The sequence below is a fragment of the Pseudoliparis swirei genome, chromosome 19 (genome assembly GCF_029220125.1).
Source record: "Pseudoliparis swirei isolate HS2019 ecotype Mariana Trench chromosome 19, NWPU_hadal_v1, whole genome shotgun sequence".
Classification (NCBI taxonomy): Eukaryota; Metazoa; Chordata; class Actinopteri; order Perciformes; family Liparidae; genus Pseudoliparis; species Pseudoliparis swirei.
Genome location: NC_079406.1, coordinates 14,745,359 through 14,768,862, shown reverse-complemented (window position 1 = coordinate 14,768,862; position 23,504 = coordinate 14,745,359). Strand labels below are relative to the sequence as shown.

Sequence of the window (23,504 nt, the reverse complement as noted above, 5' to 3'; positions counted from 1 at the left end):
TTAGGAGGAGATACGCTGGGGATGGCAACCACCCATCAAACAAAACAGTCTGGGCCACTCATGGACAGAACCCCACACCCAGGATGATGATGATGAAGGTCAGGAAAAGGGGTGGGACACGGCCACCATGCCGAAGGGATCAGATAAGAGGTCAGTTTGAGTCTTTCTCGCTATAAGTGAAATATCTCAGTTCTGCACTCTCAGCCGTTATCAGAAATGGCAAATACATGGAGCAGGTGGCAGAGAGAGGGTTGTCCGCGTCCTTCAATTACACCACGAGTAAGCCCTGTTTCATGCTGTCAGATCGAAATGTCTCTGTTGGTCCTGATTCTCCGCTGTGGAGACCGATAGTGAAAAGACCCGGATCAGTGGATTTGACTATATGGATAGGACAGCCAGATGCTCTGCCCGGAGTCCGAAGGCCCACCGCGATCACTGGACACCAGAGAGCCTGCGGTGCAGCTTTGGGGACCCGGCTCGGTCATGAAGGCGAGTTATACCCGGGCGGGGTACAGTATCAGAATCAGAATCAGAATCAGAAACAGGTTTATTGCCAAAGAATGTTTTCACAAACAAACGAGGAATTTTTTTTTGTGAAGGTGCAATGATTTGGACATGACAAACAAAAACAACAATCAACGCGACGGAAAGACAAATAAATAATGTGAGAGTGTTTGGGTGTGTGCTTCAAGTGGTGTGTTTTAGTTAAAGGCATGTTAAAGGATGTGGAGGAGGAAGAAGAAGGAGGAGGGAGGAGGAGGAGGAAGAGGGAGGAGAGAAGTGAAGAAGAGGTGGTAGTCCTGTGAAGTCAGTCCTTCCATTCATGAGCCGACGGAAAAGTTTTGTTGTGGGGACTATCATGATGGACAGCCTCCCAGAGGACCTCAACAGATGTCCAGGTGATCACGACAATCTTTCTGGCCCGCTCAGTGACCTGAAGTGAACAGGACCTGAGAAGGCAGATTGCAGCCGATAACCTCTCCAGCATGATGCCTCAGCCGCGCTTGTCTTTCTGTCTGCAGGTGCCAGACTGATGGAGGAGCAGATGATGGACTCAACGATCCGTAGAACTGTACCATCATCTTCCTGGCAGGTTGAATTTCAGCTGCCTCAGGAAGAACATCTCTGTCTTCAGATGGAGCCATGTTCAGCTCCACTTGAGGTCCTGAGATGATAGCCAAAGCGGTAGGACTACAGCCAAGTCACACAGGATGAGACTGCTGATTCTCCTGAAATCCACAACCATCTCCACTGTCTTCAGAGCGTTGAGCTCCAGGTTCTGGCTGCACCAGGTCACCAGGTGGTCAGTCTACCTGTAGGCGGTCTGTCACCAGAAAGTCCAATGATGGTGTCATCCAACTTTAGGAGCTTGACACTGGTGACTGAGGTGCAGTTGGTGTACAGGAGAACAGCAGAGGAGAGAACACAGCCTGAACCTGTGGTGGTCAGCCTGAGACTTTGCCTCATGCTTCCTGTCGGTCAGGAAGTCTGAGATCCACCTGCAGGTGAGTCCACGTGCAGCTGAGAGCTTGTCCTGCAGCAGACGATGATGAAGGCAGAGCTGAAGTCCACAAACAGGATCCTGCATTCCTCAGTCCAGATGCTAGGATGAGTGAATATGTTGATCATCGCTGCAGACCTGTTCTTAGCAACTGCATCCAGATCGGTGATGGTCTTAGTGTGACAGGACCATTCAAGGACTTCGACCACAGAGGTCACACGGCCTGTAGTCATTGAGTCCTGTGATCTTGGGTTTTTACGATGTAGGCCTAAGCATAACGTGGCATGTCTCAGAGGTGTTGAAGATGTAACACGGAGACAGCTGGTCAGCACAGTGCTTCAGTGAAGATAGTCCGCCGCTTTGTTCTTTTTTTAAAAGCCTTTGACGGCTTTCCCCAGGTAAAGGGCCGTGATTGAGGATGTCCAGAGGTGTAGCCCCTGTTTTCTGTTCGGGGTTTTTGGGGCTGTTTGTCTCAGGACTGCCCATTTTTTTTTAAACGAAAGAACTATTTAGCTCCCCGGAGACATTGTTTATTGATTTGGTTTTTAAATCTTTTAGACAAAAAGGGTCTTTTGGAGACTCTGTTGCATTTCCCAGAGTACATGAGCATCTCCTTGCTAAATGTATTTGGACCTTTTACAGGTCCTTTATGAATGCCTGGTCCTTCTGCAGTCTTATTTTAGCCCCCAAACCATTTGTCGTTGTTATAATCATATAGGGAAACAGTTTAAAGGCTGAAAAGTTAATTGACTAAAGGCTTTTGGGCATTAAAACATGTCAGTACAGTCCAAGCCCCCAAATCCTCAGATCACGGGTATTTGAACTTCTCAACAGGTTTGCAGAGTTTTGTCTGCCTGTAAGGGAATCAGAAACCATTGGTCAGATTTGGGCAGCTCAGGGGGGGATAGGGGATTGTTTTTAGCAGTGGTCCAAATGCCTTTTTTGGTAATTTAATTAACTGTCTATAAGGAGTTCTGGGGGGTTTCCCTTTTGTTAAAATGATAAAAAACAAAGAGTCAAGGCCCCCCACAGTATCTGTTGATAAGTCAGGCGGGGGCATGTAAATGCCAAGAATGAAAACTCGGGGAGAAGGGGGTTTGCGGGAATGATAAAGATTCCAGGTCCCAACAGGGGAGAATCAGTGGGCACCAGCCGGTGAGGAAAAAGCAGATTCTCCTTTTTTAGACTGCCCCTCCGCCAAAGCTGGGCCAGCAGCGGGACGCAGAGTCTGCAGACAAAGCCAGGATTGTGAAGCAAAAAAGGAGGAGGAGAAGTCTTCCCAACAGCTGGATTTCCCCCCCAGTTTGTTGACAGTGGGGGAGGGGGGCAGCGGACGGTCCCGTCCGCAAAGCGTGAGCTTTTCTGCCGTCACGGATGAGAATTTAAAAATGTCCAGTAACCAGAAGTTCGTTAAACCTGGAGTTGTTCGATGTTAAAGAGCTTTTCTGGTAAAAACCTGGGAACCCCGCAGCAGTATTTGACAAAAAAACACCCTAAACAAGGACCCCGGGCGCCATCAGGATATATATATTTTCTGAGGAGAGTTGTCATTCACATCCGATGAACACACTGACGGTCACGTTGCTGCTGAGCGGAGGAGAACCGTTGTCTCTGGCCATCACGACTTTAAAACTCCTGAACTGTTCATAATCAAACGCCCCACAGGCATCACCCCGTGTCTCCGCAGAGAGATAGGAGGACACCGGGCGCCGTTCCCCCCCCAGGTAACAGAGAATAAACCACGGTACCGTTTTGTCTCCAGTCGGGTCTCGAGCGGTAACGGAACAAAAAGTGGAGCCAGGTTTGTTATTTTCAGTCACATAAGCGCTGTAGGACTGTTCCTCAAACACAGGTGGGTTGTCTTGATGTCTGCTACAGACAGCTGGACAGTTTTAGAGGAGGACAGAGGTGGAGAGCCCTCGTCAGGGGATTTGTAATGTTGTAATCAGACTCTAGTTCACGGTCCAGTTGTCCTGTGGTCACCAGAGAATAATATTTTTAATAGAAGGAACCAATTAAAAAGGGACGTGTTGCTGAATGGAGCAGCGGACCTGTCTGTTAGCCTCAGAGTCTCTATCCTGCACGTTGATGATGCCCACCTCTGTACCAGGTGACACGCTCGGTATCGGGCTGGTTTTTTCATGGGGCATTTAAAAGTGATAAATAATCACTTTTGCCACTGAAGATAGTCCAAACCATCTTTCTCAAAAATTTTTTGTCGACCCTCTTCATAATCAATACCCACATTTCTCCATTTTTCCCATTGAAAACTTTTTTTTATTTATCAGCCAATTCATAAGAAACCCTCTCCAATTGTTGCATCTGACGCCACAGTGAAACTTAAAGGGAGCGGGAACGTGGTTTTATAAAGGGCCAAAAAAACTGGGCGTTATCATTAGCATCAGTACAATGGTATAAACAGTCCCGATCTCTGAGGAGAACCTCCACAGCTGTGAGAAAAACTTTTGTGTCCGACCCAACTCTTTATCAAAACCAACTAAATAATTACTACCAGCATTTTTCACTACGAAAAGAAAATGGGGATTTTTTTAAAAATGTAAACAGTTTTTTAATGGGATGGGGCTGCATAGAACAGCCCTTTTCAGCTGACTCTGATTTAAAATTTAATAATATCCTAAAAAGGGGTTTTTCTATGTCCTGCACCTGCAGGAAAACCCGTAACCCAGGGTTTTCTAATATTTTAAGAACCGGTTTTCTCCACAATGCCCCTCGGTCGATTTTTTCCGAACAATTAAACCCCTTTTAAGGTTAATCAAAGGTTTTTGTCAACAGGGGGAAACAGTCCCCACCAGGCCGAGACCCTTGGGGATATTTCCAATAACAGATCCGCGATTTCCTCCTGACAGAATAGCTCAGGTCCCCTGTGAACTGCCCCACAAAAAAAAAAGACAAACCCATAGCTTTGAACAACGCGTTTCCTAGTCATCATCCTGACAGAAAAAAGGAAGATGAATCACATTTAAAGACCGCTATTCGATCGATGTGCCCAGCTTTTCGTCTGTTGAAAAAGAACACAATTCCATCCAAATAAGGGTGGTAAAAGCGCCTGAACACTTGAAGCTGGTCTATAGTGACACCGTGAGTATAACGGAAAAAAGCAATATATTCTAAAATACATGATCCCAAACTTTATGTTTCATGTATAAAAAATGAAATAAGGTCCCAAAAACAGTGTCACACGGAAGTTTTGGGAATTTTTTTTACAAATGGGTTTTGTGATATCATTTTAAAAAATCATTTTTAATTGTGCAAGGACATATACATAAAAAAAACATTCAACAATGAAAAACAATGTCTGACCACTGATTGGTTCTGAATTGTTCCTCACTCATTTCTATATATCTATTAAAATGTAACATGAGTAGAAAAAACACACACACATATTCCATCGTTCATGTCCCTATAGCGTTGTAGATTTATTTCTGCGGTTAAATTCGAGGTAAGCTCTCAAGAGAGAGAGAGAGAGTCAGTCTGTCATGGAGTCATGAAACATAATATGTTCAAGAGATGTTGGCATTAGAGTAATAAAAAGGGTTTCAAAAGGGAGGCTAATTATTTTTCCCATCTTTTTTTTAAATGGCACCCCAAAGCAAATTTTTGAGGTATAATATTTGTTTAAGTTATTATCTATTGTACAAAGACTGAACATTTTTACAAATATCAAATGATATAAGTTTTTTAAAAAATAAAAAAATAAATACAAATAAATAAAAGACAATAGTATCAAACGGAAAATGGTCCAGCAGTTTGAATGGAAAACAGTCACCCCTGAAGAATTATTTATTTTCTGTATATTAAAACGTTACCATACTTGTTTCACTGTCACTGAACGTTAGATTGTGAACAATGGAGATAACTTGGGTTTTTAAAACTATTGAAAACAATCAAATACAAAAAACTTTACTGATTGGGGATAAAACATATACACATGAATTATTTTTTTTTATTGAAGACCAGAGGTTTAACTTTATTTACAAAGTGAAGAATGTCAGAATAAAGAAAATACAGCATAAAAATTTGTTTAATCAAAAAAAAGAAAAACAAGATGTTGCCTCAATGCATAAAAAAAAGGGTTGCTCGGGGCAACAAAAAAAGCCCAAAAAATGAAAAGACACCCGCTTGATTAAAAGATAAATCAGAAAAGAAAAAATCTGATCACATTTTATCTTTGAAAAAAGAGTTAAAAGGGAAAACCAAAAAAAAGGGGGGATGAGGAAAGATGGAAAACGATGTTTCAATAAATAGTCAAAGTTTTTTTTACAATATGAAAAAAGCCCAAATCACAAATGCTTGTTGAATCCTTTTTTTTTTTTTTTAACTTAAATAGTCTGACAAAAAAATTTTTGAAAAAAAAAAAGATCATTACCAAACAAAGAGACCCAACTGCAAAATAATTAAAATGCAAAACACCCACAGGAGGTAGGATAAAAGATATAAAAACACATTAAAATAGCAGCACCATAACTTTTGATTTGAACTGAATTCTCCAAAAAAATTCAAAAAAGGCAGTGAACCAACATAATGTGTTAGAAACTGAAAAAGGGAAAAAAACCAAAAGAGAGGGACAGTGTTCCTACCTGAGAATCATGTCCCCAAACGATCAGCAAGTCTGATGGACTTTTCCTCAGGGTCTGGTCAGCAGGCAGTGTGTTGTCATTGTAAGAACTCACGAACTTAAAGTCACTGGTTCGAGAACCTGTTGTGATACGCGTAATTGTAGGCGCTGAAAGTTCCTGCCCCCAACGTCGGGAATTAGGAGGAGATACGCTGGGGATGGCAACTGCCCCATCAAACAACAGTCTGGGCTTTCTCCGGACAGAACCTCACACCCAGGATGATGATGATGAAGGTCAGAAAAAGGTGGACACGGACACCAGGGGATGATCAGATAAGAGGTCAGTTTGGAGTTTTTCCCGTCATAAGAAATATCCTTCAGTTCTGGCACCTCAGCCAAGTTATCAGAAATAAGTAAATACATGGAGCAGGTGGCAGAGAGGGGGCTGTCCGTTATCCTTCACCGACAAATGAGGTTCTGTTTCATGCTGTCAGACTCAGAAATGTCCCGCTGGGTCCTGATCTTCCGCTGTGGAGACCGATAGTGAAAAGACCCGGATCAGTGGATTTGACTATATGATAGGACAGCCAGGCGTTCTCCCCGGGAGTCCGCGTCCACCGCGATCACTTTGGACACCAGAGAGCCTGTGCAGCTTTGGGGACCAGCTCGGTCATGAAGGATTTTCCGGGCGGGTACAGTATCTGAGGGGGTTGTCATTCACATCCGATACGAACACATGGGGCCTTTTTAGCGGAGGAGAACCTTGTCTCTGGCCATCACGCACTTTAAAACTCCTGAATTTTATAATCAAACGCCCCACAGCGCATCACCCCGTGTCTCCGTTAACAGAGAGATGGGAGGACACCGGGCCCCGTCACCCCCCCAGGTAACAGAGAATCCAGGGACCGTTTTGTCTCCAGTCGGGTCTCGAGGTAACGGAACAAAGTGGAGCCAGGTTTGTTATTTTCAGTCACATAAGCGTTAGGACTGTTCCTCAAACACAGGTGGGTTGTTTGATGTTTTACAGACAGCTGGACATTTTTAGAGGAGGACAGAGGTGGGGGCCCTCGTCAGTGGCAGTGATTGTAATGTTGTAATCAGACTCTAGTTCACGGTCCAGTTGTCCTGTGGTCACCAGAGAATAATATTTTTAAAAGAAGGAACCAACTTAAAGGGACGTGTTGCTAAAGGGCAGCGGACCTGTCTGTTAGCCTCAGAGTCTCTATCCGGTTGAGGGCCCACCTCTGTACCAGGTGACACTGGTATCGGGCTAGTCAGTGATTTCAGATATATAACAGGAGCGTTTTTTAAATCAGTAACTCTATTAAAACGGCGAGGGGAGTCCTAAACCATCTTTAGCTTTCACCCCATTTAAAAAGAATTTTCTTCAAAGTCAATCACGCCAGTTACTTTAATTTCTCCAGTTTTAGAATAAAAGAAAATACATTTACACCCCATCAGAAACGTGACCAAATGTAACGTCCATTTACTCCTTCATCTCCCATTACAACATTAATCAATGGTACCTGCAGGGGGTTTTCCAGACGTGTTTATAAACGGCCTGGCTAAACACTGGGCGTTATCATTAGCATCCAGGACAGTGACGAACGACAGTACCGATCTCTGAGGAGAGCCTCCATCGAAAGCTGGAAGAAATTAATGTATTTTTTTTTCGATCGTTGTTCTAGTACGAGTTCAACCTTGTTGCCAACAGGAAATAAAGTTATTGTTCTTTGCGGTTTACTTTGAACAGCTTTTTGACCAATATCTGCGTGGCCCCCTCGAAGAAAAACGTTTTCCCCTTTTCAGCGGACTTATTTCCATTTCAATAAAAATTTTTAAATTTTAGTTGTCGACATTTTTAATATGAAGACTTACAAAGCTCCAGGGGATTTTCTAAACCAGATCTCCCACACAAGAAGTTTTTCAAAAGACTTTCTGGTCCTCCATGTGATCAAATCTCCGTGAATTAATATCACTTTTACGTTCAAAATCAACACGACCCTGAAGAAAAAGTCCTCAGATCAGACCAGTCTTTATATTTCCAAAAAAGGGTTTTCATCTCTTCAAAAAAATAACTCGGGTTAAACGGGGCAAAAATGAAGGAAAAAAAAGGGCGAAATATTTTGTCTATCTTGATGAAAAAAGGGAGAGCTTCTCGAAATGATTAATAAACCCAAAAAGGTCAATAATCCAAAACTCCGTCACTATGCCCACAAAAAAATTTTGGAAAATACAACTGAGATCTACTCCCAGTGGGGGGATGTGTTTATATAGAAAAGAACAGACTCACGTGTTATCTTAAATTTTTTGTTGAATATGATTTCATTATGCCCAATATCTTACTCTGACAAATTTTGGGACTATAACAGTCCAAAATCATTTCACCCCGAAAAAGAGGGCAATTCAGCAAGGACAGTGGTGAAGGGAAAACCCTTTTCAAAAGATAAACGAATTGAAAAAAATATACCAAAACGCACACATGACGACCCCAAAGAGAAAACCATTTTTTTCCTTTTTGTTCGCTTTTTAAAAAACCCTTTTTTCTAGTGTTTTTTAAAAAAAAATTTAATTTTTCCCGACAGCCCCACCCATAATGAAAACCCAGCCAATCAGATCAATAAGATTTTCCCCTTTTTCTGTGGTATGAACAGAAATTAAAAAGAAAAAAACCCGGAAAATAATATTAGTTTAATTTTTTTAAAGAGTTTTATAATCTAAATCAAACACTATAAAAATCTCCTGGGTACAAAAAGCATGACCCCCAATGAATATTGATAGGTTTTTTCCTTTTTTTTATATCGTGAACTAAAAATTTTGTTTTTAGGCTCTTCCTTCATAAGAAGCGAAAAGTCTTGAATATTTTTAAAAGTTGTATCAACATGGGGGCCCCACCACATTTTTTCCCCAACCCGCATTGAAATAATTAGTTTTTATTTATTTAGACATTTATTTATTTGAACGTTATTCAATAAAAAAAACATTTTTAAACCAATCGCATGAAAGGTATGATTTTAAACCCCCTTTGATTAGATTTTGGGATCAACCCAAACTGAAAGGTAAAAATCTTCTTTACCATAGCAAAATTTACCCAACATGCAAAAAAAATGTTAAAACAATGAATCGGATATAGGCTAGACACATTCTAGTTTACAAGGTGTTTTGGAAAGTTTTTGGTGAAGTAATAACTTTTTTTTTTTGCATTTTAATTTGCCCAGAAAAGGGGAACTATAATAAAAAATATTTGATAAAAGTTAAAGCGGGTGTTTAAAAAAGCCCAACATCATGATATTAAAAATAAAAAGGATGGGATGCATCAAAAAGCGGGTTCACTGTTGAAGCTGAAGATGAAAAATAAAATTATTTAATTCAAAATATGTCCAACGGATCCCAGCATATTGTTGGTCTCAGAAGTTTTTGAATCAATTAAAAATTATATAATATATATATAATATATATATATATATTTATTATAAATTATCTGACTGATAAATGTAGCGAGTTAATATTTTAAGAAACTCACAAAGTGTGTGTTAAATCAAACTCATTGTAATTTCCCTTTGTTTGGGGTGTACAACTGATCTAAATTTTTCAAAGTAGTATTTACAAGGACTTTAAAAATGAAATTTGTCCCGTTTTAATTCAGTCAAAGTGCCTGAATATGTTAAGAGAACATATACGGGAATTCAAGAAAAAGGGGAAAATCCCTTGAGCATCACACTGAAACGTAATATTCTACCCATAGAATTACTCCTATTGACTTCATTAAAAAACGCTAAATTTATAAAACCAATACAAATTAAATAAGGAACGAAATTTAAAGTGTATCTTTCTGACACAAGACGTGAAAAGAATTCACACCATAGGTAAACAAGATATAATATAAATAGATGATGTCCACAAGACCTGAATGGAATTCACACCATAAGATATCAAATAAATAGATTATGTCCATGACGTGCCAAGTGAGGAGTCCGGGTTTGAAGGACAAAAGGCAAATGCTTAATACATTTCTGGTAAAAAAACAGAGGAAAAGGGGAAAAAAACTTATTCAGCAATCACAAAACAACTGTAGAGGAAAAACCACACTGCACCGGACAAACACCATTTAAAAGGACACAATGAACAAGTCAAACGAGAATGACAATTTTAAAAAACCCCTACCTCACAGTAAAATCAAATGGGTCAGCGAAGTCTGATGGACTTTTCCTCAGGGTCTGGTCAGCAGGCAGTGTGTTGTCATTGTAAGAACTCACGAACTTAAAGTCACTGGTTCGAGAACCTGTTGTCAGGTACGCGTCATAATACCGTAGGCGCTGCGTAAAGTTCCTGTGCTGTCAACGTCTGCGCGTAATTAGGGAGGAGATACGGCGCTGGGATGGCAACTGCTCCATCAAACAACAGTCTGGGCTTACTCCTGCGACAGAACCTCACACCCAGGATGATGATGATGAAGGTCAGAAAAGGTGGACCACGGACACAGCGCTGATGATCAGATAAGAGGTCAGGGTTGGGTTCTTCTACCGTCACAAAGAAATATCCTTCCAGTTCATGGCACCTCAGCCAAGTTATCAGAAATAAGTAAATACATGGAGCAGGTGGCAGAGAGAGGGCTGGCTGATCCGTGATCATCACCGACACACCATGAGGTTCTGTTTCATGCTGTCAGACTCAGAAATGTCCCGCTGGGTCCGGATCTCTCCGCTGTGGAGACCGATAGTGAAAAGACCCGGATCAGTGGATTTGACTATATGATGGGACAGCCAGGCGTTCTGCCCGGTCGCGTCCACCGCGATCACTTTGGACACCAGAGCCTCCATTCCTGCAGCTTTGGGGACCAGCTCGGTCATGAAGGGTTGCCCTCCGGAGGCGGGTACAGTATCTGAGGAGAGTTGTCGACTTCCATCCGATACAGACACACTGACGGTCACGTTGCTGCTGAGCGGAGGAGAACCACGTTGTCTCTGGCCATCACGTGCACTTTTAAAACTCCTGGGCTAACTGTTCATAATCAAATGACCTCACAGCGTATGTCAATACCCCCGATTGTCTCCGTTAACGGAGAGATAGGAGGACACCAGGCGCCGTTCTACACAGGTAACAGAGAATAAACCACGGTACCACTGTTTTGTCTCCAGTCGGGGTCTCGAGGCAGTAACAGAACATAACGTGGAGCCAGGTTTGTTATTTTCAGAATACATAAGCGCTGTAGGACTGTTCCTCAAACACAGGTGGGTTGTCGTTGATGTCTGCTACAGACAGCTGGACAGTTTTAGAGGAGGACAGAGGTGGAGAGCCCTCGTCAGTGGCAGTGATTGTATGTTGTAATCAGACTCTAGTTCACGGTCCAGTTGTCCTGTGGTCACCAGAGAATAATAGTTTTTAATAGAAGGAACCAACTTAAAAGGGACGTGTTGCTGAATGGACAGCGGACCTGTCCTGTTAACCTCAGAGTCTCTATCCTGCACGTTATTGATGCCCACCTCTGTACCAGGTGACTTGCGTTCTCCAGGTATCGGGCTAGTCAGTGATTTCAGATATATAACAGGAGCGTTGTCATTTTCATCAGTTATCTCAATGATTAACGTTGCGTAAGAAACTAATCCCAGACCATCTTTCGCACTGATCTGCATTTATGGTAGGATGATACTTTCTCGTAATCAATCGCTTTCCAGCTACTCTAACCTCTCCAGAATTTGAGTTTAAAGAAAACTGCGTTACTATTTTCATCTGAAACATGGTCAAATCCGTAAAGTAATTTACGCTATTTGTTCTTAGTCTTCATCATCAGCACTTACTGTGATCACCAATATATCAGAGGAGAGTTTTCAGGCAGACTGGCTTTATAAACGGCCTGGCTAAACGCTGGTACGTTATCATTAGCATCAGTACAGTGACGTGTATGACAACTGTACCTGATCTCTGAGGAGAGCCTCCATCAAATGCGGTGAGCAATAACATTATCTCCTTTGTCCTCTCTGTCTAATTCTTTGCTCGGACCAATTCGCCATATTTCCTTCCGCCAGATTTCGTGTTGACATTTAATTTAAAATGGTCATTCTGCTGAAGTGAGTAGCTCTGAACACCATTTTCTCCAATGTCTCCGTCATGTGCTTCTCCGAGAAGAAAACGCTCACCCTTGTCCGCAGATTCTTGAATTTCGATTTTGGTGACTCCTCTTTGAATTGAGGTGAATTGTCGTTGATATCTTGAGCGGATACTGTCTGATTTTGCAGTTCTAGAGGGTTTTCCAAAACGAGTTCCTGTTTCAGGACACATGATGCCTTTTTCGCACAAAGCCCTTCTCTGTCGATCCTTTCTTGTACAATCAAGTCTCCGGTGTTGAGATTTATACCGCAGTATTTAACACTGTTATCTTCAGTATCGATACGGGCCTTGCGAGCAGACAGTCTCCCCACATCAAGTCCCAGATCCTTAGCGATATTTCCAATAATAGATCCACGTTTCATCTCCTCCGTTAAAGAGTAGCTCAGGTCTCCATAGACAGGGTGGAGGGAAATAAATATTAAAGCAAGGCCTGAAAGAAGCGCAAATCTGCTCCACCCCATTGTCACCTCAAGAAGGACCTGTACTGCCACAAAGTAGATCCAGATATTTAAAAAATGTAGCCGTGACTTTCTCCAATATAAGAAAAATTCCCAGTGTAGTATCACGAAGCGATACCGTCAACTGCAGTATTACCAAAATCCGGTTTTATGTTCGATGAGACAAAAGGGTGGAGAATTATGAGGGGCCGTGAGGGACATTATTCAGAATACCCTCTCACACACACTACTGAAATGCTCTCACACACACTACTGAAAAGCTCTCACACACACACACTACTGAAAAGCTCTCACACACACTAGTGAAATGCTCTCACACACACTACTGAAATGCTCTCACACACACTACTGAAAAACTATACGCTCACACACACTAGTGAAATGCTCTCACACACACTACTGAAATGCTCTCACACACACTAGTGAAATGCTCTCACACACACTACTGAAATGCTCTCACACACACTACTGAAATGCTCTCACACACACTACTGAAATGCTCTCACACACACTAGTGAAATGCTCTCACACACACTAGTGAAATGCTCTCACACACACACTACTGAAATGCTCTCACACACACTAGTGAAATGCTCTCACACACACTAGTGAAAACTATATGCTCACACACACAACTGAAAATCTCTCACACATACTAGTGAAAAGCTCTCACACACACAGATGATATGAAAAGCTCTCATACACACATATAAAAATTGCACTTGAAGCGGAAGGCATTTCACTTGAAACGGAAGGCATTTCACTTGAAGCGGAAGGCATTTCACTTGAAGCGGAAGGTGCAGTGTTGCCAGGTCGCGGTTTTCCCGCGTGTTGGGCAACTTTTGAAATGTTGCAGCGGGTTGAATTTTGTGTCCGCTGGTTCGGGTAGACCTATTTTGCATGCAGATTACATGAATATCTTTCAATAAAAATCCATATTTTAAATGAAATAATTTATTTATACCCAAATCCTACCATAAACTGCTTTTAATGCTGGCATACTAAACATTTGGTGTTACTTTGTAGATATTACAATACATTTGGTAATGATAATGCTGTTGGACTTTAAAAGCAGTGTATATGGTTTGGCTTTGAGCATATTTTGAGTTCTGATATTGGGCTGGTTTTATTGGCCATTGGGCTGGTTTTGTCACACAGACCTGGCAACCCTGGGAAGGTGTTTCAGTTGAAACGGAAGGTGATCAAGGATGGCAGATCAACCATGTGCTCAACAGCCCTCAAGCAATTTTGCAGAAGCAACGGCGTTGCTAAACAACATATTGGCCTCAGCGGAGACAATCAGAACACTGTCTAATGCCTCAACTGTTCGGCAGCAGCCGGTCGTTGCAGCAGCTCCAGGTGTGGATACAGTAGACAGCCACCTAGCAGCTCTCTTTCCGTCCCGGCAGCGCAGCGGCGTGCCATTGTCTGCTGCAGGTACAGTCAGGAGCAACTGTGCACCTGCACCCCGCTATCAAGCGCAGCAGCACTTCGGCGCAAGAGGTAATTACACCTAGTCGCAGTTTGAAATTATCTTTCATATTACCCTCGTGTGTGGTTTGCTAGCTGGCTAGTTCACCCCTACGACACTAGCCTAGCCTACTGTATGAATAAATAAATGAATGAACGAACGATATTAAACTCGAAGGAGTAAATGTGGGAATTAGGTTAAACTGAAACCAGGAATGGCGTATACGTGTATGAAATGTACGATGAACATTGGCTAGCAATTTCGCCAAGCAAATACCAAAATGTTCGCGGGAAAACGAGAGGAAATATATAATGTTAAAGGCAGCTGGAGGGTTAGTTCTAGGGCTGCAACAACGAAACGATAAAAATCGATAATTAAAATAGTTGGCAGCAATTTCATGATCGATTCGTTGTGTCGCGATTATTACGGCGCTCAATAAGTCACGGAGTATAAACAAAGTTGAGTTGAGCGCAAGCGGCGCAGGGAAACAAGAAGCGGAGGAGAGACGTAACGCTGCGTTGTGAGAGCCAATCAGCGCTCAGCTGCTCCTCTGTTGATGAATCTAATTGGCTGCTGCTGCTCACGTGGCGCTGGATGCGAAGTCATTCACGTAGTCGGAGACATTCACGGGCTAAGTGCGCCTACGGGTGATGTTATGAACCCAGACACCAGGGCGCTACATGTCACGACGTGTGTGGCATTTCCACAAGAGTATAACGTAGAAAACGTGGTTATTTATTCCACGGAGAAAGGCAACGGAGATAAGCCACGACGCTACTCGCTGTGTGCGCTGCGCGTGCAGACAATATTTAACGGAGCGGAGCAGCGCGTGAGCTCTGATCGGGCGCTCTTTAAATGAAGTATCGATACTAAAAATATGCTAAATCACATCGTGTTTAACGTCACGGGTGCTGTTAGCATCGCTACACCGTTACAGCGTGACAGCAGCAGATGTAGCGGACTAACATTCAAGCTAACTTCTTCCCAAACGCTGTGGACATCTGAACGCTGATTGGCCGAGACGCGACACGTCCCATCAAAGATGTTTTATTGCGTAGAGCACCACTCCACATTTTGTCCGCGTCTCACTGCAATCTCAAGGGCAGCGGGCCAGGTGAGAAAAATAATAAATCGGAACGCGTCTCTGATATTGTTCAGGGGGCCACATGGGGACCACTGCTCAGGAGAGGAAAACTGTCAGTCTGTTTGTGACGGTTCATCACCATGGTGACCAGTGAACAGGGTTCATCACCATGCTGACCAGTGGGTCTCCAGGACCTTTCCATGACTAAACCAAATTTCCATGATTAAACATTTTGTGAAAACTCTGTCTATACGTGACAAAGTGAGAAGATGTAGTATTTAAACTAACAATGAGAATTCCAAAGCATACGTATCTATACCGTGTAAATTAACATTTGAATAAAACAAATTTGCATGACTTTTCCAAATATTTTGGGATTTTATTTTTCAATTACTTTTCTAGGCCTGCTAATAGCCATTTAAAAATTCCATGACTTTTCCAGGTTTTCCATGACCGTCACGGACCCTGTTTTGAATAAAGGGTTGAAAATTAAGTTTTTTTATCCGATTAATCGATAAAATAATCAACGATTAATCGATTATCAAAATAATCGTTAGTTGCAGCCTAGTTAATTCACAGCCAAAGGAGGGTCGATAAGGGGTGACAGTTAGTATTTTGCTCTTGTCAAACTGGACGTGTTTAAGATATCTATTGTTTGTATGTTGTTCTACGACTGTGGTCTCTGTCTTGTATTTATCTATGTTAGCATGACTTAACGTGCAGTGGCTGTTTTCATGTCGTCTTAAGAGTTACATTCTCATTTCAGAGCTAGATCACAGCAGCATGACCATTTCAACAAGGACGTAATATTACTTCCCAATCCATCATGGGGAATAGTGTGCAAACAAAATCCAAAATTATGGTTACACAAACATGGGCACATCCTCAGTGCCTTTGAATTCAGAAGGCCTGGGACCACCAGACTGTTGTGGAATGCATCAGAGATAGTTTTTAATTGTGCACATTCAGAGGATGTCAGGTAAGACTTTTTTTCTTACTTTGTAAATAATATTATAATAATCTTTATTTATAGAACACTTTAAAGAACAAACACAGGTTTACAAAGTGCAATCATGATTATTACAAACATAATACAATAGCATTTGTTATAAATGTACATGACTCGGTCACATACCTCGTAGGAGCAAGAAACCAAGGAGACACACAGACTCACACCATCGTACAACAAACGACATAGCCTAAAAGCATTTTTTGTTGTTGTAATATCCCATCTTCTTTGTAGCCTCCAGTTTCTAATGGCTTTGTGGCAATAAGCTGGTGTCCCTAAACTCCAGGAGGGCCAGGAGCTGAATGGAATGCTAATCCATAAGATTTTTAAAACCAAAGAGCCTGTATGTGAGACCATCAAGGACCATTTTAGTAAGTTTGCTTTCTTTCTTTTATTTGTTTTTAATACTTTTCACTGAATAGAATTGTATCTTTCGAAAATGAAATGTAAACTGTTTATTACTTGTAGCAGTATACAATATATACAATTAAAGCAAAGGTTTGAGCGCAATCAAACCAGAGAAAAGCACAAACAAAGGTTCCTTGTTTTAATCGGTCAAAGCGATAACTTGTTTCTAATATGGTTATTTAATTTCAAAGTTGTGATTTTTGCTTTTGATATATATTTTTGGTCTTTCTTTTCTGTTTAAGACTGACTCAGATGAAGAAAATGAATGTTCCAACATCACTACCAGATCAACATTAAGCAGTTGTGCAACTGCTAAGGACCAGGATGATGACTGTTTGGAAGTTTATGGTTTCACAAATCCACACTGGCAGACCTAGCACCTGGGGTTGCTACAGAGCAATGAGAAGTAAGGATGACCCCTGTACTAGCAGTCAGGATGGAGATGAAACCCTGGCACTGGCAGTGGTGATGAACATGGCTATGGCATCACACACGCCACCAAGTGTTGTTAGGCGTGCAGCAATGCAAGGAAGTGGCACTAGTGCGCACGATGGGCTGTCTTGCAAGTGATGGCAACCCTGGCACAAGCGGTGATGATGGGCAGCCTTGCAAGAAGTGATGGCAACCTGGCTGGCGGTGATGATGGAGGCAGCCTTGCAGAAGTGATGGCAACCCTGGCACAAGCGGTGATGATGGAGCAGCCTTGCAAGTGATGGCAACCCTGGCACAAGTGGTGAAGATGGTGACTACTCTTCATATTTGAGACTTATGGCTGCTCTTCCTGATGACTCTTCCAGATGATGAGGAGTTCAACCAGGCTATAATTGCCAGTATGGAGAGTCAAATGTGAGTAGCACAAACACAGAATGTGTCAACTATTGAGGATGATGTGATCACATAGTTGATATGAACTATTTATTTTAAGATTATTTTGTCATATCTGATCATTTGTTTTTTGATGTTGTCTTTATAGTGTAGAAAGGTCCCGGTTCAGAGATACTGCTGGAACTCTCAAGCAAAATCAACACAAAGCAACAGTGCAAATTTAATATAAATCGCTCTGCTGTCTGGGAGGGAGCCGTGCGAGGATTTCAAAGGGTGTCCTATAACCCCAACTTGATGATCTGCGTGAAATTCTCAGATGACATGGGAGAAATGAGAAAGGGATTGATTTAGGAGGGCCAAGGAGGAATTCTTGAGGCTGCTGATGGAGACCATGGCCAGGTCACCCATGTTTGAGGGAAAAAACAGCAAGAACTTGGCTCTTGACAGTGCTAGTAATGACCATTTTAATTTTTGTAATCTTTTTTTTTTTATACAACTTTCAGCTTTTGAACTGATTTACAATGTATTCAATGGCACAATGAAATCCATGATTTTATGTGGTAGTGGAGTCTTTATGTATTTATCAATATGACATTTCCTTTTATCCTGTTGTTTTGAAGCTCTAAGAGAGGACGGTACTACACAGCTGGCAGAGCCATTGCTGTAAGCTTAGTACATGGTGGTCCGCCGCAAACTTCCTCTCGCCAACAATATTTTCTCTTCTGGTTGATGGTTCAGCAAAGCCAGTGCTAGGCGACATAGCTGACAATGAACTTTTGGAAAAAGTAAAAAAGGTCAGTTGGTAGTCTAAATGTTATCTTACATTAAATTAGGTTACATTATAATATTCTCTTGCCGTTTTCCATTTGAGAGAATACCAATCCAGCCCAGTCTGCTCATTGCTGAATGCTCACTTCCTATAGGTTGTCGGCAAAGTGTATTTTCCTTATTGTTTATCACATTGTAGCTATCTGGAAGAAAACAAGTTAGGGCACCCTTGTTAATTATGCAGGCGTCCAGTGTCTGGGTTCTTACTAATAAGTAGCCTCCATAACAAACTATCCTGATGCTCCTTGTGATGCTAGGTATCTGAAAGTACAACCCTTGAGGACCTTGAGATGACAACGGCACCTCTGCTTGACTACTTGGCCAATGCAGGATGTCTGAGGCCTATAAGCTCTATAAGAGACAGAGTTTGCTGGTACATGACATTGTCATGTTCAGATCATCCACAGGTTCAAGGTCCATTTCAAAAGGTATTCAGAGGTGTTGGTTGTTTGCAGTCAGATTAATCAGAGTAGCAATCAGAATTTTACCCATAGACCAACTAAATCTATTATTTGTATATAAAACTAAGTAAATTTACAATGCACAAGTGAATTAGGAACCTAATTAAATTCTTCAAAATTCCATGTTATTTGTACAGATTCTGTGAAGGACTGAAAACGCTTGGGGTTCTGGAGAAAATCCAAAGGCATCCAGACAGCTTTCGTCCCCTGCTCTGTCATGAGCCAAGCACACTGACTGCTGACCAGATGGATGATGTTTTCAGCATTTGGCTGTCTCCAGAAGGGAGCAACAAGAGAGCTGCTGAGGAGATAGTCGTTACCTTCTGGAGAGACTATCTCCAGGATGCAGAGGGTAATTGACAGTTTAGTGTATAAGTAAAGCTATGTGTCTATTTATATTTTAGTGTTATTGTTTTTTGTGTGTGTTTTGTGAAGAAGAAAAAAATACTTGTGTAACAAAAACATTATAGCTTAAACTTACTTACTTTCTTGGTTGTAATGTCATCAAGTAGCACCTTTGAGATTGTTAAAAGATGAAAGGTGTTTTGTAAATATATTGCTATAAGAGTTATTCAGTTTTTTCAAGTACAATACTCTTATTTCACAATTTATTTAGTATCAAATGAGTTGCTGTTTCATATACATGCTTATTGGACCAACTACCACTTACAATGTTTTCTGTTCTTATAGGAAGAAGACCATCAAACTCCAAAAAATATTGGCCTTTGCAACTGGAGCATCTGTGCTACCACCGATTGGCTTCTCTCCAACTCCTTCCATCCAGTTCATCCAGAAGGAAGATGGCGGCTTCTCCTCGACCCCAATGTTCCCTGTAGCCAACCGTGTCAACTGTCTCAAGTTGCCACTACATGTTTCATATCGGCTCTTTAAGGAGAAGTTCGACTTTGCAATCGGAAACTTCGTATGGGTTTGGCAGGGCATAAACATATATGTCTTTGAAAAAGGAATAAAATGGAACTGTTCTTCCCCTCACACTGATATTTGTGAGCCCGTTTCGCGCCACTGTGATAACAAAATTAAGATCCTGTCAGTCATAATTGTGAGATAGTATCTCATAATTATGACTTCACTATCTCATAATTTGGAAGCTTACGATCTCATAATTATGACAGCATCTCATAATTGTGAGATAGTAGAATCGAAATTATGAATAATCTCAAAATATAACTTCACTCATAATTTCGACTTACTATCTCATAATTATGACTTGGCATCTAATAATTATGAGATACTATCTCATAATTATGACTTAGCATCTAATAATTATGAGATAGTGAAGTCATAATGACTTGCAGGATCTTAATTTTTATCACAGTGGCGGAAGCGGGCTTCCATAGATATTGCCTTAAACAATTCGTTAAAGTTAAAGTATATTGAGTCATTTCCCCTCTGTCTCTTATCCGTCCGTGTCTTATGTGTCTGTCTGTTTCTCCCTCTGCCTGTCTTTTTGAAAAAATCGTTCACAAATGTTTGTTCATTTTTTGTGTAATAAAACAATGTTAACTTTAACATAACTCTTGTAATTCACTGAGAAAACTGCACAGGTGAAGTAAACAATGTTTAACAAAACCTTACATAACATGCATGTTTTCAGAAGAAAATGCAGAAGAGAAGAAAACACATCTATTCCATGGTTCCATCATTTTCAAGTGGATTCACTTGTCGAATACTGTCCATTGTGGTCTCATTAATCGTTACATCAATGTCTGGAATTCTAACATCATTATTGGTTTGAAGTTCAGGTAATGGCCCTTCTTCATCAATGCCATAGTAGTTATCGTCATCAAAAATGTCATTTATAACTGGATGGATTCCTACATTGTTTATGACCCCTGTATGCCACAGCTGAAGAGGTCCTCCCCTTGTGTGGACAGGCCGTGGTTATTCCACTGGTTGATAAATTCTGTTACTGCCCTTTCAATTCTTGGAAATAAACATAATGCAGACAGAATAGATGTACTTCATTCAATGAGTCCAGTATACCCTGCTCCTCCATGAAGTTAAACATATTAATAAAGTGTCTAGATACAACTCTATTCAATTCTGCCCATAGTCTCTCAATCCTTTGGTTGTGTACTGAAACTCCTGTAATAACACTACGACTGTTCAGTCCTCTTCTTTCCAACATAAACTGGAGCAACACGTATATTTTCCATACCATGATCACATCTGACCCGTAAGGGCAAACCAAAGTTGTGTACTCCTCCCAAAAATAATGACAAGACACTTAAGGCTCTGTTGTTAGATAAGCACCGTAAGTATATAATGGTCCGACTGAAGCCATCTAACTATTCATGAAAGACCATCCGCCATCTAATCAGCTTGTGGTTGCCGTCAAAATGCCTGTTGGAGATATAAAAGTACATTAAATAAAAACATATATAGGTAAGCTTGCAAACTGTTGATTACCTTTATTGATAATACAAAATAGTTACTAGTCAACTTACCATAATTGGTTGAGGCCTGAACACTATAGACCCTATGACGTATGGCATGGCCGGCGTCTAAATGACCGTAATGGGATCCGCCACGATCGAGGGCTCTGTCTGACCATCGCCAACTGAACCCTTAAGCCACGTGATCTCAGGCTTCCAGGCAGCCTATACTTCACCTGCATTTGGGTGTTCTGTAGTATAGTCGTCCTAGCGCTGTCCAGGTCTTGATTTGACAATATTGCATATCTTAATGGCTCAACTCCCAGAGTTTGTCTGTGTCTGTATGGGGTTCTTCGACTGATTCCAAAGCACGCATTTGCAATTCTCTGCACATGTCGCTGCCAATGGATACACAGTGGGCAATCTGTTCAGCGGACTATGCTGTATCAGGGGCCGACCTGGATGGCCAGATCAGATTGGGGTATCAAATTGTTGGTCACATCACTGAGATCCCTGTCTGGCCTCATGTTGCCATGAAGAAAGTTCGCAAAGCTTATCTATACAATGATCTGGTGATTCTCACATCACACTATCATCATGAAGTTATATCTGGACACAGCAAAATGCAGATAGAGATTCGTGTAGCCATGATCTTCAAGCTCTCTATAAAGCCTCTCCTGACTGACGTAATGTTGTTGGACTCCTCACGTTGCAATGACTCAGCTGCATTGCAGAGCACTAGTAAAAAACCTGTACAATATCGTCTTACGTTGCCTCTTACCTCAAAAATAAAGTTTGGACGTGCGAAAAAAACAAAGAGGATCAGGTGAACATGCATTGTGTAAAGCACATACCACGGATGGTAGTCCTCTAGGATCCTAGACATATATATATAACCAGCGGACACAAAATTCCAACCCGGCAACACTTCAAAAGGATTGCCCCAATGCAGCAGGAAAACCGGCGGACCTGGCAACACCACCTTCGTTTCAAGTTGAAATGCCTTCCGTTTCAAGTGAAATTTTTATATGTGTGTATGAGCTTTTCATATCATGTGTGTGTGTGAAACTTTTCACTAGTATGTGTGAGAGATTTTCAGTTGTGTGTGGCGGGCATATAGTTTTTCACTAGTGTGTATTGAGCATTTCACTGAGTGTGTGTGAGAGCATTTCAGTAGTGTGTGTGAGAGCATTTTCAGTAGTGTGTGTGGAGCATTTCACTGGTGTGTGTGCAGGAGCATTTCCAGTTAGTGTGTGTGGAGCATTTCCACTTTAGTGTGTGACGAGGCATTTCAGTAGTGTGATGTGAGCACGTTTTCAGTAGTGTGTGTGAGGAGCATTTCAGTGGTGTGTGTGAGGCATTTCACTGAGTGTTGCTGTGAAGATATGGTTTTCAGTAGTGTGTGTGAGAGCACATTTTCAAGTAGTGTGTGTGAGAGCATTTTCACTAACAGGTGTGTGTGATGAGCTTTTCAGTAGTGTGTGTGTGTGAGAGCTTTTCAGTAGTGTGTGTGAGAGCATTTCAGTAGTGTGTGTGAGAGGGTATTCTGAATAATGTCCCTCACGGCCCCTCATAGAGAATTACCCTGCCCTCTTGTTCACTGGCTGACACCATGAGTATGTGTTGGGGTACAACAAGACAATGGCGGATGTTTAACATGTTGAAATATGGACCTTTTAGATATGTTCTCAATTATATGATGTATGTATATGTCTATATATATATATATATATATATATATATATATTGTCATATGCAGAGCGTATATGGGGTTACTCCTGAGTCCTGTCACTGTTTTGATGCAGAGAACAACCAATTAGAGGTACTAAAGATGACATGTGACAAATAAAGTGTTTACTTTTTTATAAGCGAGAATTTCCACTGAAACAAAGTGATGCCCGATGTTTTCTATTCCTCCAGTGATTATTTTCCCACGTTAAGACTGGAGCTATACAGCCAGGATTTCTGTACATTCTCCACACATATGCTAACAAATTTGATAGGCGACATTCATTGATACAAGACCTGCTTTTACTCTTGCAGTAAAACATCGAAAAATAAAAACACACAATAACTGGGGAATAACAAACAACTTCTTTAAACTGTAGCCATAAAAAACATCCAATGTATTCAGAGAGATCGTTGGCGTGTCAAAACATTGACAGAGGAAATTCACTTGAGGAGGGTCCCTCCGGAGACTAATGGTGAGATCAAATGAAGTAGAATGTTGTTAAATGTTTTCTAATATTATTGTGCTCCACACACTTCCCTCTTTTAATTGTTTCAGATTGAAGATATAATAGAAAAATATTTATGAATGATAACCAATGAAATTAAACCTCATGAACATATATATTCAAAGTTACTTAGTGTGTTTCC

General features: G+C 41.3%; 1 pseudogene; it reads right to left on the bottom strand.

Annotated features, from left to right (window-relative positions):
• Positions 1 to 10,237: 10,237 nt before the first annotated feature.
• Positions 10,238 to 23,504, bottom strand: part of LOC130209301 (protocadherin beta-15-like) — an 18,184-nt pseudogene continuing 4,917 nt past the window's right edge.